Source organism: Aulonocara sp. 'chitande type north' Nkhata Bay, linkage group LG10 (genome assembly GCF_057382095.1).
Source record: "Aulonocara sp. 'chitande type north' Nkhata Bay isolate Kocher_YH1m ecotype deep benthic linkage group LG10, A_spYH_male_GT1.1, whole genome shotgun sequence".
Lineage (NCBI taxonomy): Eukaryota > Metazoa > Chordata > Actinopteri > Cichliformes > Cichlidae > Aulonocara > Aulonocara sp. 'chitande type north' Nkhata Bay.
The window spans coordinates 2,519,386-2,537,398 of record NC_141353.1 but is presented as its reverse complement, the minus strand read 5'-3'; the positions used below and the strand labels follow the sequence as shown (position 1 = coordinate 2,537,398).

At 41.1% G+C, this 18,013-nt stretch overlaps 1 protein-coding gene across 1 annotated transcript in view; it reads right to left on the bottom strand.

Moving 5' to 3' along the window:
* Positions 1–18,013, bottom strand: part of uvrag (UV radiation resistance associated gene) — a 92,509-nt gene that overhangs the window by 26,896 nt on the left and 47,600 nt on the right. The gene's annotated exons all lie outside the window — the stretch shown is intronic.

Sequence of the window (18,013 nt, the reverse complement as noted above, 5' to 3'; positions counted from 1 at the left end):
TAAACTGCCCCGTGGAGCAATTTGACTCTGTGAGGATAAAAGGAAAACAAGAAGAATTTCATATATCCACTGTATGTGTACCACTTGTAATATGGACATCTTCAGTAGAAAAACTGCACTTTGGATTTGAATAATAGTCTAAAAATGTATTTATACATCAGCCACGAAGATGCAAATATTAAATATTACCAGTAGATTGTAGTAAGAACTACAGGCAAAGACAAAATCTTCATTATGCTTGAGAAAGGACACTTATGTAAAAGACTTCTAATGGAAGGATTAAAGACTGACTTGTGTTAATGTCGTTTGGGATTTAAACCATCAGATGGCACATGAGTAATTAAAGTGCCGCAAACCAGGACCGACAAATACGACTATGAACAAAGTGTGTTGTAAAACACAGCAAATACAGTAATGCACGAGAAAAGGAGAAGCCTCGGCTTTCACCGGTTCCAAGTATCAAATTAAAACCTGCTACGACATAGGAAGAGGATCGGCTCGGTCCCGTTTATTTTGGAGAGCCCGGAGCATTCCCGATCATCTATGGTAAATGGTAAATGGCCTGAACCCCATCTGGGTTCATTCAGCTGTGACCCAGCAGAGCGTTAACCATGTTTAAACTGTTTTGTTTTTTTTACATTGCCAAAGGGTTGAAATGTTTGAATATGAAGCAGTCCAATAGAGAGAGAAAAAAATCGCTGATTACAACTTTGTAATTCAAATGACATCATATTTGATTACACCTGGATGTGGAGTGTTTAATGCATGATTTGCTTCACATCAGGTGAGGATTAGGATCTAATCTGGAAGTAGAATGTCTGAGTCATACTTCTAATTTTTACTTTCTGTTTATAGTTTTTAAATTGTATGAAAATATTAGTTTGAGTGTTAGTTTTGGTCTTCAATTATTATTCGGCATGTGTCGGGGGCAAGATTTAGGAAAATCCGTTCATGTACAACAATACAATGAAAATAATTAAAATGTTTTCACATCTGGTTAGGTTACTATAACAACCATCATTCATACCGTCCTCTGACCTGCTTGACTGTGTGCTTAGTAAAAACTGTTCACGGCTCTTTATCTACCTAGAATACAATAATTTACTCAACTTCCTGTTGAGTAACTGCCAGCCTCCATCTGCTAAGGCAAGACAAATATACACACAATATGAAACGCACATCAAACATTTCATACCTTTAAGGTTAATCCCACAGCGTGAAAGCACCAAATAACTTTCCCAGACACATCTGAAGTGCATTGATTACTTACAAAAACACACACTTGAGATTTTCATAGTAAGAAAACCAACATATTTTTAAGATATGACCTAATTCCCAACCAACCAACCATGCCTGGGATTTAAAGAGAGAGAGCAGAGATGGAACAAGGAACAAATAGCTATTGTGTGGACAAGTCCCCCCCCAACACACAGACACACTTATGTAGGCCAACTATGTAGATTGTTCCATTAATTCAGCATGAGGGGGGAAAGTGTGAGGCTGAACGTGCGGTTTCAAACTCTCTAACCTGGACGAACGCCACCGCTGCACTGAAGGCTGCAGTGAAATGTGAGGGAATCCAGCTCTCATAAAACTGCAAATTCATCGACCCGACTAAAACATCTTCTCACAAAGAAAGACGAAAATTGATCTGATGAAATTTGACAAAATAAAAGCAAAGCCAGGTAATCCAAATAGCTGTTCACACAGCACATCTCATTGGAGCTGCTCCAGCTGATCACAACTCTAAAAAGTGCCAATAGATGAGGCCATCAAGTGGAGACAGCCAAGCAGACACAGCAATGCATTTTCACTTAAACAAGCAGCTGTTTTTTATCTGCATTAAAGTTATAGAAAAATGTAACAGTGCAAATGCAAATTCCTCACTGACAGTTTAACCAAAAGGCATTTCCAGTGGAAACTGGCCGACACATCCTCAGTGTAACCATGTATAATATCCACAAAACTTAAAAAGAGGTCATACACACACAATACGGAAACATTATGTTGAAGCACAGTACATATCACTCCGCGAGGCTCCGACTACGACAGCCGTAACGCTCCCACAATCCATCAAGTGGTGCGGCTTCGTAGCTCAGCAAAGTCGTACTAAAACATTTGACAGATTTTCGAGCGCCGTGCACATAAAATCGTTTCGAGGTCAGTAAACACGACCAGAGTTCATACATAAGGCACACGGGATTATAAGGGGCTCTGTCGACTTTCAGAAAAATCAAAGGATTGATTTTAAGTGCGCCGTATTTTCCAAACAACACGGTAATAACGACGGCCCGCTAGCATGCGCTACCAAAAATAGTGCTTTGTTGTGTATCTGACGGACGAAAGCTAAACCAGTTCCACCAGTGAAGCTGCAACATTTTTTACAAACCAGTTCTGGTTCATCAGTTTCATTCAACGGTCCGCTTTCGCCCTCTTCTTTCTCCGTCGCCGGCATGCTTTTTCCGCCATGTGCGTATGAAAACAAAGGCAGTGCGCCTGCGTGTTTTACCCATATTCTATCGCCATATTTCATTTTCTTATCGTTGCCCAACATTATACCGGTATTACCGTGAACGGTATGATATGGCCCAGCGCTAGTCCTGACAGGTGAACTTCTCTGGTCGTTCAGCTCTCCCAGCAGTGGTAAAGAGAGATACCCTCCAGCTCTCAAGAAACACTAACCTGCTTCACTCTGACTGCTGTAACAGTTGTAAGGCTGAGGCTCCAAAGACATAAAAACATGTGCGCTGACGCAGGATTACACCATGTGTATTTGTGTTTATATTTATAGTTGGATACTGAGGCAGGACGCAACCGAACTGCTCTGAAAAGCACGAGCCAACAACTTGGCTGAGACATGTTTTAGCATTCAAAAAAAGGTTGGTGGGTGTTTCCATGGCACTGGTAGTAATTTGTCCACTAAAATTTTAGAGATGTCTGCTTGGCGTCATAACGGGTGAGTAAAAACCTGAAGCACCAAAACAAACACAACAGTTGATATGCAGTAAAGTAAAGCTGAATATATATATGTAATATAGCTTATGTAGAAGTAGAAAGAGGGACATTATAAGAGAGAAATGTAGAACTCAAAGACTCCTCAGCAGAAATCTAAAGAAAAATTACACAGTGCAACGACTAATTAAGTGTACTTATAGTTTTTCTTGGCAATTGGTGGGGTGGGTATTAAGAAATTTGACTAATTATTCTATAGATGCAGTTTTCCTTCCTGTAAATAAGTGTGTTGCCATTATCAGGATGGCTGTTAAATGGAAAGCCTTTCCTCTAGAAGGAAGTTAAAGAAGGGGACTTCCTCTAACAGTGATCATTACTGACAGCTGAACATGCATAAGTAAATATTACGGTTAAATCTACACCGACAGCTCAGAATGTTCAAACTGAATTTGCCTAATAGGCTATTGGTCCTTTGCGTGGCTTCATCCCACTGCTTAGAAGGTGCCCTGTGGTATCTGGCAACAGGATCAGAGCAGCGGATCCTTTATATCCCACAAGTTTTGAGCTGGACCCACTGCAGATCAGACGTGGTTCAGCACATCCCCCAACATGATGCTGAATTGGACCACTGTCTGTAATTACTCAACACTGCTGGTTGAGAGCAGCCCATGAGCCGAGGTGTTCTGGCTATAACAATTTCACCCTTGTCAGAACAGATAAAATCTTTACATAAGTCCTGAGCTTCCACGGTGAGTATGTATGTTTCAGCTCATCAGTGTGCAGCTGCTTCTTGCACTATATATCTGATCGTGCATATGTTTGCATCATGAACTAAAGCTGTAGGTGTCTGCAAGTGCTGGGAAAGTCTTGTCTCAAGACCACGGTGAAAGAAAATACGTTATTTAGATTTACAGAAAACAGCTTAGACGAATTATTTTCAAAGACAGAACTCCCTCAGTTTTTTGGGTTTTTTTTACGTGAGCTGGTGTTTATTTAACAGCTCTTTCATGAGCCACTTAGCCTCTTTTCTTCAACAACTGTAAAATGGTTACGTGACCTCTGGGGCAGCAGGCTTGGGCGCATCATAGACGCTTCATTAATTAAAAAAACAAAATAAAAAAGCTTAGCTATGGCTGGATGGCAGGGATGATGACATGACAGTAAGGACACTCCACCCACATCCTCTCACCTTTGCCAGCTAATTGAAGCTGACACCAGGGGCTGATGGAGAGACACTGCCCTAATGAGGTGAGACTGTACATGGCAGACGGGAGTGTTGGAGAGAATGGCATTTCAAGAAAGAGACTAATTCTGAGATTCACTTGACAAACCTAAATTAGTGATAGAGGCAGCGATTTTGCGATGATAAGCGCCCAACGTACAGACTTTGTGGACCACAGCCGCGGTGCTAATTCAGATCAAAGGCTGCCGACTGGCCAGAGTCAAAGGGCTGTAATGAAATCCACATGGAGGCAGGAAAAGCACCGGCTAGAGGCATGAACGCAGAGCTGGAATGGCTGATATTTTTTCAAATACTGACCACCTGGGGCCAGCATTGTTTTATTCTCAGAGCTGTTTAATATCACTGAGCTGTAATGAGGCCAGCACTCAAGAACAAATACCTCTACTCACATAAGCCCATATGAGAGCACACACGAGGCTTGATGAATTAAAAAGGAAAACAAATTGTTCTAAACTTGCTGATATAAAATACACTCGTTCTCTGCCCCGTCTTCTCTTACGACGAGTTAACAGGGACCTCTGGTGCTAAGCTTGGCCTCCAAAAGCAGAGAAAATCCTTTGGTTTGTGTGCTTTGGTCTGCTTTTCAAGAGGGAAACAGAATGGATCCAAACACTACAGATACTGTAACACACCATCAAATAACCACGATCAAAGGAAGTGATAAAACCTCCAGTCAAACCCCCGGCTTCCTCCCATTCCATTAATCTGTTGAGAAGTTTGTTTAATTCTAACCTAAGTCAGCATTTTTAGACAAAAGAGGAGAGAGGCTTCGACGCTCTAACAGAGTGCTAGTGAAACGAGGCGAGCTCCAAACACACAGGCCTCGGCTACAAATTCCAACCAGCTGGAAACTGCAGACACACTATTAAGTAAATGATGGAGCAGAGCAGCCAACACTCTCTAAACACCCAGAATCTCAGCAAAGCCCTCGTTTTTTAGACCGCCGTGCCAAAAAATCCACAGCCTGACCTGTGGGAAAAATACATTTGAAGATAACCATAACACGACTGCACCGATTGATTATAAAGGATGATACACAAAAGCAAATGAAACATGGCACAAGATCGCTGCTTATCATCCGTGGATCTCAACCTATTATTTTAAATTCTTTATGCAGATTACTCGATGACATGTAGGTCCCCCTCCGCCCAACGAGTGAGCCTACACACCATCAGCTTTTGCACGTAGCAAAACTGTGTGGCTTTCACTAACTAGAGACACGACACACTGGCTGGGGCTTAAAAACAATCTCAGTACTGCTCCTCATATGGAATTCTTTCCAATCACTGACTTTCCCTTATACACAGACAGGATTAACATTTACTTTTACTCTTCTCTGTAGTGGAACTAGCTCCTGTGGTACCTCTTTGCGGCGAAGGACAAACCTAGAACTACCAACCACGAAATGTGGAAATTCAATTAGACGAATTTAAGTGTTTCATAAAGTCATAGGTGGCTGTCCAGAGGAATTCTCATAAAAGCTCAGAGCTCAGGCATAATCGCTGTGCAGTGACAGCCTCGCTACGTACACACGCCCATAAGTGGAAACCGCAGAACAGTGACATACACTTAGAAATGTGGTCTGAGACCTGCTTGTAAATCTCGAGGCAAGTTAGAGCTGACAGACTACAAAGGTGGCTTTCTTCATTGTCCTGGTCAGCTCTGGAGCATCTATCAATTCCCAGAAACGGTATCTGAGAGCAGAACGTCAAACGCCACAGCCAAACTATCGCAATCTCCGTGGCACAGCAGGATATGGTAAATATCTGTTTATAGAAACGGGTGCTCCCACTTTGGGTTGTAAAAAGGGTCCCGCCAACAACTCTCTCTGGCCAATAAGTGGCAGTGGATGCAAGCTGTAGCTAACAACAAAAGTTTGTGATGGAAAATAGGGACCACACAGTAAGGCTACGAAAACCCAAGGGCAAAGAGGGGTGTACATTAAAGTCTGGCGTTGGTTAATGGATAGCTTGAATATGGCTTTCCAGAGAAACGCAGAACAACTAATCCACAAAGGAGCTTCCCCCACAGCCTCTACTCCAAACATCAGAAGAACTGGTGTAATTTCTCAGTAGCTGTTCTTCTGGTTCTGTAGCAGTGAGATGATCAAGTTTCACATCTCCTGCAGATAGACCGCTAGCAGCTCCCAATTCATGCGGCAAAACATCCGTTCAGTTTGGTCCAAGACGGCAGCCGTGAATATAGCTGCTTCCTTTTTACAGACATGCAGGAACACGCACACATAAATGTAACAGACAAAAAGTTAAAGTTTGGTTAGAAACCTTTCATGTGACCTTTGGACTCTTCCCACATCATTAACTTCATTTTATTCAAATGCTTTCAATTCAGAAGGTGAAACATTCAGACGATGTGTTACACCTTACTCCTACGAGTGTTCGATCAATATATCGATTACCTTGATGGATTAATGCTAATCAAATGTTTTCTAAGTAATCCGAGTCATTCAACTAGGAGGGTGAGTAATGATTTTTTATCATAATACAAATTAAATGTGCCCAAAAAATAAAAATAAAACCCAACACAGGCAGTCGCTCCAATAATCCAAAAGTTGTTTCTGTCTGACACAACATGAAAGCGCAACAATTTAACTACAATCTGCATTGTTTCACACAAAATTGCAAACACCCTGTTCTTGTTATAATTCATATATTATCTGTCCAACACATACAAAGCACAATCCAAATGAGATCACGGAGCAGTGCAGGTTACAGACTCGACCTTTTCGCTTCAGCTCGGCCTGTCGGCAATTTCATTATACAATCTATGCAGCTCTCAACTGAACCTGCTTATAAGCTGCCAGCAAGAATTTCTCACTTGAAATGTGATAAACAAAGTAGAATAATGAAGTGAAGTAAAGACATGTTGTTAAAAGTGGCACCTTAATGGCCTTTAAATGCATAACACATTGTTAAACTTTGGCTCAATAACTTCTCCTCTATTAGATACGAGCGGATGATTATCCAACATTTGTATAGCATGTGGCCACGTGGGAGATGATGCTCAAAGCTTAGCGTTTCAAGCTCTTGCTCACCAGCCTGGAGGAGAACAGGCACGTTTATGGCCTAAAACAGAACGTCACCTAGTACCTCATTTCTTCTTTCCTGTTAAGGTGAAAGTGACGGATACGCGATTGATTTAGAGCTGTGTACTCCGGTGCCTGTCCTGCCCATTATCTGTTGTATCATATTAATGCCTTTGAAATAGAAAGCGGATGTGGCCGTTATGGAATGATGAAGACAATGAGTGGCAGCCGGCAGTTGAAATGGTCTGATTACTTCCAGGCTCCGTCTGTTCCAGAGTAAAATTGGTGGCAGAGCCTGGAGAGCCGCGGTCCAGGGTTCAGGTAAACAAACAGCATACAGTGGGCTGCGTTACAATTGCTGAACATCGAGGGCTCTTTTTGTTGAGATGAGGTCTGCACTGAGGCAGCCGGACCGGAGAATGATCGCTGTTGTTTTGGGTGGAGGGGGCGACAGTGCAGATGTAATCGGCCGTTTCTCTTCCTAGATTTCTTTTTGCTTTTGGGAATGTTCTCTGGTACGCACCAAAAAGTGAGTCATAAACCGCAAAGTCATAGCTGGATGAGGAGATTTCTGACGGATTTCTGAGGGAAACAGAATAGTTTCGTCTAAAACGCTTCCAAATTCTCAGAAAGAGCCTTTGGAGAAACAGGCTGAAGATCCAGTTTCTGCTCTCATTCAAGGGAATCTGAGCTGTGCAGAGGCGAAAAAAAAAGGATAAATACTGCAGATAAGGCCGGATACAGGAGGACTTTTCTTGTGTAAGCAGTGCCTCGGAAACTGAAAGATAAATCGCTGCCAAACGTTGTCTGTTTTTCTTTGTTTTTCTTTATAAACGTGAAAGCCTCAAAGTAAGCTCGGGATCTGGGTTCCACTGCTACTTTATTCAGTTTGTTTAAGAATGAGGAGATGTTGCAAGATGTGGCAAAAAACTGAAATTAGAATCCCTGCATTTACACTATACATACACACAAACATAAAAGTGGGCAGCAAGAACACACATTTTGATCATTTACATGTGACTACTAAACAATCAGTCATTGTATACCACCACCTCTGAATCACAGGCTGGCAGACGGAGTAAACACAAAACTGTTCGGAGGAATGTCAACTATGGAAAAACTGAGTTCGTGAGCAAATACGGTCCACCCATTGTTTCTTTAAAGGGAAAACCCAGTCAGCCATCGACCTGTACCATCTCCAACATGTGCAATACTAAAGAAAATAAGGTAATAGCTGGAGATAGTTTCCCATGGAGAATTTTAACCATCGTGACAACTCAGTCTGAGGTGGAGGGGAGTTATGAGGTGGAAGGGAGCTGTGCAATGCTCACTTTCTGCGTGTCTTTGAGTGGGTCATATGGTTTTTATCGAAGCGCAATCACATGAGCTAATGGCAGCAGAGGGCTATGCCAAGATTTTGTCCCATCTCTTGTGACTTGGGGTCAAAAACTCTGTCACAGAGGCAAAGAGATGGAGGGTCTAAAGCTTGGACTGGAGCATGGGAACTGAACAGAGATGAATGAGAGAAGAGCAACAATGAACAAAAGAGCCGATCAGGTCAAAGGGTTTCCCTGCGCACACCTCACCATAAGCTGAAGAGACACAGTAACGTTTCCATGTTCTTTTTTAGGATGGCAAAACGAGACCAGTTTCCTGCCAGCTCACATTTTATTTACAAATCTGTCAGACTTCTGACTAACTTTGGTTTCAGCGGCGTCTGTGAGGGAAAAAGGACAATTTCCCCTGTTGTATTTTATCCAAACACGCTCGCTGTGGATGGTTGAGATAAGCAAAATATAAATTTCACTATTAGGGGCTGAGTGACCATACAACACAACCGCAACACTGTATGCTCTGATTTATGTTCATAATCCTTAACTTTGAAAATTAGTTTGACATGTTTTTAGAATATATTTAGTATTAAATCTCCCATTTCACTATTTATCCAAAGTTAAGGAACTCACACTAGGTGACAGCATATATGAATGAAGCAGAATCAGCTTCCTGTGAGCCTCGTTCCCATCATCCAACTGTAAACACCAACTCTTGTATACTGCTGTAATTTTAAACAACCTTTCCAAAGGAGCTGCACCAAGAATACCTCCAGCCAACCAGCTCGTGTTGCGCTTGCTGCCACCTCCACTAACCACTAAATGCAGTAGGCTCCCCCATGAGTCATAGCTGTGTTTTATGGAGCCACAGTTGCCGCTCTTAATGACAGCAGGCGCTCTGACGTATGCCCCAGACCACCGCTATGGCACTCTGCCTTTAGACCATGGTGTGAAATTGCCCAGAGACTTGGCAGGTGGAAGAATACAAGCGACTTTCTCCTGTAGACAGAAATAAAGGTGAACCCCGGGGTGACCTGCTTGGGCTGCAACAGATTTAAAGTGTTTTAAATCCCAATACTTGGTTTCCTGTGCCTGAGGCCCACAAAATATGATATACCAAGCACTGAGTCTGAGAACTAGCTGTTGTGTTGACCTCTTCCTGTTGAAAGCATGGCTCCTTCGTGTAGCATCAGTTGTCATCTAATAAGCCCCACATGCCTGTTTCCCAAAAACAGAGCATGGTGGATAAAGCTGGCAATCTGGAAACGCAGCACATGACAATAAGCCGCTCCACTCAGCCACCCTAACTCGGTGGGTTTTTCTGTGTATAGATGAGAGGCAGACTTTAACACTTATGCCTCCCTGTAGATGGATACATCAGGCCCACTTACATACTATTAAAAAAACTCATGTAATTCATTCATGTAACAGCCAAGCAAAGAGAGAAAAACTCTTCTCACATCCTCTCCAAACGCTGAGGTTTGGGGATCGGCTCAGTTTGGAATAAAAGAAAACATACATGTTAACAAAAAAGGCAAAGTTTCCAAACAAACATTTGTGACTCACTCAAGCGTTGCAAATTTTGCAATATTTTCTGATTACACAAGAAATAAAAGAGGGAATTGGGGAGAATAGCTGGATTTTAGCCCGAACATTCCTCAAAGCCTTTTGTTTTTAAACTTCTTATCCTCAAACAAATTAAGCTGAACGAGCAGCACAGGAGCCTGTTATCAGCTGACGTCCAGGATGCTCAGTGCATCTTCTCCATCCCAATAGGAGCAAACGTTCCCCTCTGCCACATCAAAGAAGGGTCGCCCCGCTACGGCACAGATCCTTGGCCAGCTTCGACGGTATCACTTTCAAACACGGCCGCACAAGGCAATTTAATAGTAGACGGACAGCTAATGTATCCCACCCAGCGTCCAGTTACCACCAAAGCAGCCAATCAGACCTTCAGTCGGGCCTGCTGTGAAACCAGACCTCTGCTTGTCTGCAAAGCCAGACTTTGGACAAGCTGTGCATGACTGCTTAACGTGGCTGATTCAAAACAAGGAGGCCTCCAAAGACACAAAGAAAAATTTAAAAACCGCAATCTCAATAATGACTCTCTGCTGCAACTAGAAAAGCCGTCTGTTTGAAAATAATATTAGCCAGAGAAAACCACATCTTAAAGTGTAGGGTCAATAAATGAGCCATTTCCCAGTAAAAGCCCCAATAAGAACCTCGACAGGAAACATAGAGCAGTAAAAGTAAAAAGTCAAAGTCAGCCAGCTGATAAAGTGCTTGACAATCACAGTTAATGACTTCTAATTAGATTTAAAGGAGACATTACATACGAGTTAAGCCTGCATTTCCCGGGATTAAGTCCTAAACCCTGAAATTTTGTGATGCGAGACCACAAAACTGATAGCTTATGTAACCCAGTGAGTTTACACGACTCAGTAATGCACTACAACATGTTATTGTTAATTGGGATTTATCATTACTCTGTTAATCACTGAGTTGATCAAAAATAAATCAATAATAAAAGATAAATACTATAAATATAAGAATAAAACCCAAAGAGTATATTTAACACCCCTACTGGTTAGGAAGGAACAAGCCCCGCCTTCCCCTGCTCTGTACCGTCACGTGCTCAGACACAGAGAGAGACGGAGGTGCACGAGACCATCACTGATTTTCACCGCCAAGCTTTTCGCTGGAAAATAACTATTAACTTGATAAATTGAGCAAATATCCATACCGGAGATCTGCATGGACCTTGGAGAAACGGACCTGATTTATTGTGAACATTTCGGACCTTGAAACCATCGCGGTGAGTCAGAAGCTGTTAAGCTAACCTTGAAGCTAAAAAGCTAACAAGAAGTTAACAGGGAATATAATGGCCCGATTTCAATGTTGTAGATCTGCGCGGGAGCGGATGAAGTGGACAAGATCCTCTCTGAGAGTTGAACAAGATCCTCTCTGAGAGTTGAACATTAGAAGTAGAGCTGGGCGATATGAGATTTTTTCATATCACGATATGTTTTTTTCATTTCAGGCGATAACGATATCTATCACGATATAAGCCAAATAACTATATTTGTAAGATTTAAATGTGCCGTTGCTCACAAGTAAAATGTGAAATAATCAGCAGCTTGTTTTTAAATATTTATTTCCCATAATAAGTTCAACAGGGTAGATGTACTTAAGGAACATGAGACTTTTTCAGATAAATAAAGGCAAATATTGCAAACTACACAAAAGGCAGCCGCTAAAGCGTTTAAGTTTCAAAATAGAACAAACGAAACAGACTAAATTGTCAATTCCACTTAGAAACAAAATATTAATTCTAAAAATAAATCTTAGTTTGTTTTACAGAAGAACAGACAAAACTGACTAACTTTTGTCAATATCAAATAAACTGAGAACTAAAAGGAAATTCTCAATCTCTCCTTGTTGTATAGCTTAGCTTTTCAAACAGTTTTAACAGTTACTTTAGTCTGACAAAAGCCGAATGACGAATTAGCGCTTCCAGTCAGAGACCGAGGCTACGTCCACATGTACACGGGTATTTTTGAAAACGGAGATTTTCCGTTTTCGTTTTAAAAAAATAATCCCGTCCACACATAAAGGCAGAAATGAAGGAAAACGGTGCTATGAACATGCCAAAGCAGCAGGTGGCGCTAGATTCCTAACCGTGCAGAAATGTTAGCCAATCAGAAGTCTAGAAGCCTCGGTGGGAAAAAGTAAACAAAGCTGGGGCATAGAAGCAGAACCGAGTCGTATGTGTGGAGGGACAGTAACTGTGTGTATATGTAAGCATTTAAACACTGCAGAGAGTAGAACTAACAGTATTGTAGAAATTCATTTCACCGAAACAATAACGTGGCGCACAGTGTGACGCATGCACCAGTTTATTGTATTTCCAGACTTGCTTTCGGCACAATTTACAGTGCACGCTACTCTGTTTTTTGTCAGACTTGAAATAGCAGAAATACCTTCACACTACGGAGCTTCTCTGGCTCTTCCGTTCGACAATCTCTCCGGCATTGGAACCATCATCTGTTTTCTCTTCGGTCACGCTCGGTTGATTTTTCTAGTCGGTACACTCATTTCCTCCATTACCGGCTGGCTGCTTCCCAAACAAACACACGTGCGGCTTGGCACTTGTGCTGTACGTAACAAGTCACGCGACGTGAAGCTGCGGCTGTGATTGGTTCGGCTCTGCGCTACTTAATTTGGATTGGCCGACTTTTTTTTTTTTTTTTTTTTTTTTTTTTTTTATAAAGAGGACAAGAGCGGCGAGGTCTATCGCGATAGCTTAATTTCTCTATCGAGTAAAAGTTATATCGCGATAGATATCGTTATCGTTCTATCGCCCAGCTCTAATTAGAAGTGTGCTGGTGAGTTAAACTGGGACTGGGCGAATCAGGCTAATTGAAAAGCTAACTAGCCTAATGCTCATAGCTGTAGCTGACCACGTTTTCACTGTGGGAGAACACACGGGGTTTCTCACTGAGTTCAGCCATTTTGAGCACTCAGCTTGTGTGCTGATGATGTTCTAGTATTACTTGTTGAATATTAAATGCACTAAAATTAGATGATGGAATAAGTTAATGTTGATCTTAAAGGTCATGAATCTACTTTATTTTGTTACATTTGATGCTCGAGCGGCACTGGATAGATGTCCGTGTGTATTCTTACTGTGCTGATACGTTACCACATACTGTAAAACTACAGCCTGTGGGTTTTTGTATATTCTTTTGGTAATTTTATTCTGTACATTGAGTGTAAATAATATATTGCTTCATTGCTATGCAGTGTAAAGCAATGCTCCTGTAATTCAGTTAAAGGGCAATACTGTAAAAAAATAATCTACCATAGTTTATGGTTTATTTCTGATTTCTGATAGAAATGTGCACCTTGACGATAGAATAAGCTGATTGTGATTTAAAGATTGCATTCATGATTAAGATGCACTGTATAGACTATAGTTAGAAATTAGAATTAATGTTTTGTGCTTGTTTTGTTATAGCACTTACATTATTTACATATGGCCATGTATATCATTAGAGTGTGAACTGAATTAGTAATAGTCCTGTTGTTTACAGGCTAGGTTTTTTTTATGGGATCGTGAGACCTGGATCTCTTCCTGACGAGGAAGATGGCGAGCCTTTCCCTTTGAACCGAACCGAACCACAGCCATTCTGAGTTGGCCCAGAAGGGCAGGTTGCTCTTCTCTCACGAACAATTGCAACAGTGCGGTAGGACGAAATCGCACCAATCACAAACTTTTGACCTGTTGGATTTGACTTGACTGAACACTGACTATTAAGCCGGCAAGACTGACATATCTGAGCTCAGATAGGATTCTGACTGTTATTATTATTGCTGTCACTGTATTTTATTTTGTTTTCACTCCTGTTCATAAAATGCTGTTAAATTGTTGCTAAATAGTTTAATACAATTCATAGCAACTTTACCTGTGGCTCCAGTCATTCTTCTCCACGCAACTCCCTTTATCCCTCCTGCGAATCTAGCTATTGGCCCATTCTCTCCATCTTACTTTAATTTCCCCTACCCTATCCTGTACTTGGCTACACTTACATTCAGAGAAGTGAACAGCTTAATGTGGAGTTCAGAAATCAGCCAAACTGGGAGGAAGAAGCTCCGTTTGTGGAGCGTTGCATTTTATTGACTGTGACATGTTTACCACTTCTTCAGTTTTTTCAGGTTTTAAACAATCGCAGCATCGAGCTGGACTACTCATGTGGCACAACCATACTGCTCTGGAGTCAAGCTGATAACTCATCCATAATGTGGAGACGCACACATGGAATGTATAAGGAAGTGCTTTGAACGAAAGCTGAAATTTTATCCTGTAAAAATAGTAACGCTCCTCTGAGCTGCTAGAGGCACATTTCTCAAGGTCAACAAAGCAAAGACAAAGTGTTTGGATCTCTCCTAAACAAGAGGCCACAGCAGCAAAGAGAACTTGGGAATCTACATGCAAGGCTTACACTTATTGTGTAGCGAATTCTGTTACTGCACAGATGAGGCTTTGCGAGCATTGCATATCGGCAAATAGCAGGCGTGCCGCCTTTTTATTAATTCATCATTCCACAGATTCTTTTTACAAAGTTATCGTGCACTCTGCACATGTACCCACCTGTGCTGTAGCTGAAGGCTTCCATCTGGATTCAAACCTTTAATTTGAATCTTTCTGCATTGGTTTCATGGACACTGGTGAGGACGTCCAGCTGTCTGGAACTCATTGTTCCTCTGCAGTGGACCAGATTCCTTTGAAGCACCATATATAAGGCCAGTTTCATCATTACAAAAGGAATGTGTCTAAAGAATACGCTTTACTCTTGAAATCCCAAAAAGACCTCTCTATGAATCACTGCCACATTTTGAACCGACAAATTCAACAATATTACTTGACAATATCTGCATTACGGATAAGCTGATTTCGATTAGGAATATTTCTCCTGCAGCCAAGCCATCCTTGCATGTGCCTTCAATCAGTGGGCAAATTAAACTTTCAGCAGGAGAGAGCATGCTGTGCTGCATCTGATGTCACTATGTGGTTGAGCCTGGTGAAACAAAGCTGATGTGTGGCTCTGATAAAAAAAACTAAACTGAGATGATTGCACACCAAATGATCTTCCAGTCAATTTGAATCCACCTACGATACAACACCAGAACATAAGACATCCTGCACACAAACTTTCATACTTGTATATGTTCATCTGAGCTTTACTGCAAACTTTTCCAAGGCTTTGCGAGTGTGAATGCATGACTGTGCACATATGTGAGTGCTCGAACATGTGCATGTGTGTTTAGCCCTGACAGTTATTACAAAACAGTAAAATCCAGAGAAAAATACAAACCTCAGCCCAGCAAATATTTCACCTTTGACAAGAGATCGCTTAGACTGACAAGCAGTGATGGAATGAGTGCTGGATTAGTTTGGCATTAATCAACAAAGAACACTGACCTAACAATGTGCATTCTGCTATTAACGTGAATAATAGCTTCCCTTCTGAAATCATGAGACACAAATCATCATTTAGCTACATGACACGGTAAAACCAGTGAATTCCATTTAGTGGTTTTAGACAGCACTTATTTTCTTTTGCCGTCTAAAATGTTTTCTTATCTCACTTATTTTCTTATTCTTGGATGCTGTTGGAAAGATGGCAGATTTTATTGCTGGCTAGAAGCTCGTGGTGTAGCATTAACACTGAAACCTCCCAGTGCGCCGCGTTCTGAAGTGAGCCACCTGTTAGAGCGAGTGGCCCAGTTAAGAGGTGGAGAGCTCCGTCATCCTCGGCCGAACGAGGAGGAAAACAGGGAGTGGAACGCAAACTGTTAAAAGTCTGTGCCAAATGACTCGAGGATAACTGGAGGGCGTAACTAAGGTCAACACATTAAACGTACTTCAATAAACCGAGACGGGTCAAGAGTTCAACAGATCACATGAAAAGACCAAATCCAAAAATAAATTGTTCCTGCTATTAAGTATATACAGTCACATATAAAGATTTAAGCTGTTTTTTCCACACTTGCATGTTTCAGATCATCAAACAAAAATAGATGATGATATTCAAAGTCCTCAAAATATTACTTTGTACTGCAAAATAATGAACCTCTGATTATTGAAAAACCGCCTCTGTAAGATGCTCTTCATAGCAAATCTTGTTACTGAGCTGCTGCAAATTCAACCAATTCGTTGCAAAATGTTCTTTCAGCTGTTTGTTTTCAGTGGCTCTTATTTTCCATCCCAAATTTGAGACCTGCTGCTAGGGCTGTGCGATACGACCAGAATCTCATATCCCGATATAAAACAGCTATCGTCCGATAACAATATAAATCACAAATTTAATATTTTCTGTAAATTCTGTGAATCTCGGGCAGCTCGACTTGCGTGAAGTGTTTCCAGCTGGGCGTCGTGTAGCTGGAGTCGAGTGTTGTAACCGATGCATGAAACGATACATTTTTAGACATAAGTTGTAACGGCGCCGTTTTCTTTGTGAGTATTTATTACACGGCGTGCTGCGGGGAAAAGCCTGTTCTAACGTTTGAGTCTAAGCTTTATTTTTTAGCACCTGGCGGCTCTTTTTTGCTTCTCATCCGTAAATAATCTGCTCTTTCACGTGATTCAGTTTATTTTGAAAAGTCTCAACAGGATCTTGAGCTTTATTGTGAAAGGTTTATGTGGAACATAAACAAGCGGACACGCGAAGGTTTTACCGTCGCTGTTGCTAACGACAACGCATAAAAACAGGTTCTATTAAATATAAGAGAAAGAGAGAACTTTAATAAATGAATATACCCACTACAGTGACCATCAAAATAATGAAAAAATATTGCTGTAAACAGTTTATTTTGCGACACCACGAAACAAACGATAGCGTAAAATGAAACGGTAGACGTTTTTATATCGTCATCCGATATATATGGTTATATCGAACAGCCCTACTGCTGCTGCCACTAAATTTAAAATGAGCTAATAGTTAAAAACATCTGAAATGTTTTCCATGTTCGACTGGTAATCAAATATGGGTTTATGAGATTAGCAACTCATCTCATTCTGTTTTTACTTTTACACAACGTCCAATTTGACATGTGAGATATGACATCAAAAACCAGTTTCATCCTATCCTGGAATTATAAATTATTCCTGGATCTACACGCAGCTCGATTCCAAAATTGCACATCTGGTAAAATTTCCATGCAAATCATCCATAACTTTGAGTAGCCCTGCTAACAAACACAAACTGAATCCATTACATAACTTCCTTGGCAGAGGTAACGATCACAGATTAACACTTGTAAATTGGCGCTAATTTAAAAGTGTTAATGAGTCGATGAGTGTTGTGAGCTTTGCATGTCTTATTGCATTGGAGTCACACTGGGTTAAATATGTACACTTGGGTTTTAAGGGGTATTTATTATTTTCTTCTTTTTTTTGGGTTGTATGGAAGCCCCAAACGCAATTTCATTGTTCTTGACAATGACAATAAATAAATAAATACTAAATACTAATATACTGTCTCTTCAGCTGACTAACAGCATCATTCATTACTTTTACATCAAGGGCGTAAAAACTTCATTCCACATTAGTCCACATAGATTGCAATAATTCAGCACTTACTAATATTTAAATTAAGCCTGACTAAAAGGCTTTTACAGCTGTTTCAGGAATTTCTTTATGACTAACACCTCCATTAATAACAATCAAGCTTTTTAATGACCAACCAGATGTTCCTGGAGCAACACACAGACTGGGGAAGTCTGCAGGTGTTGCAATGGATTAATACACAATGGTTTTGTTGTTTTCATGAGACAATTTGACGACATGAGACCGATATAATATCATCATCCTTTATAGTGATGGCAGAGTGTAAATGTATTAACACCTGTATGTCAACAGCAGGTCTCGACACACTGAACGCC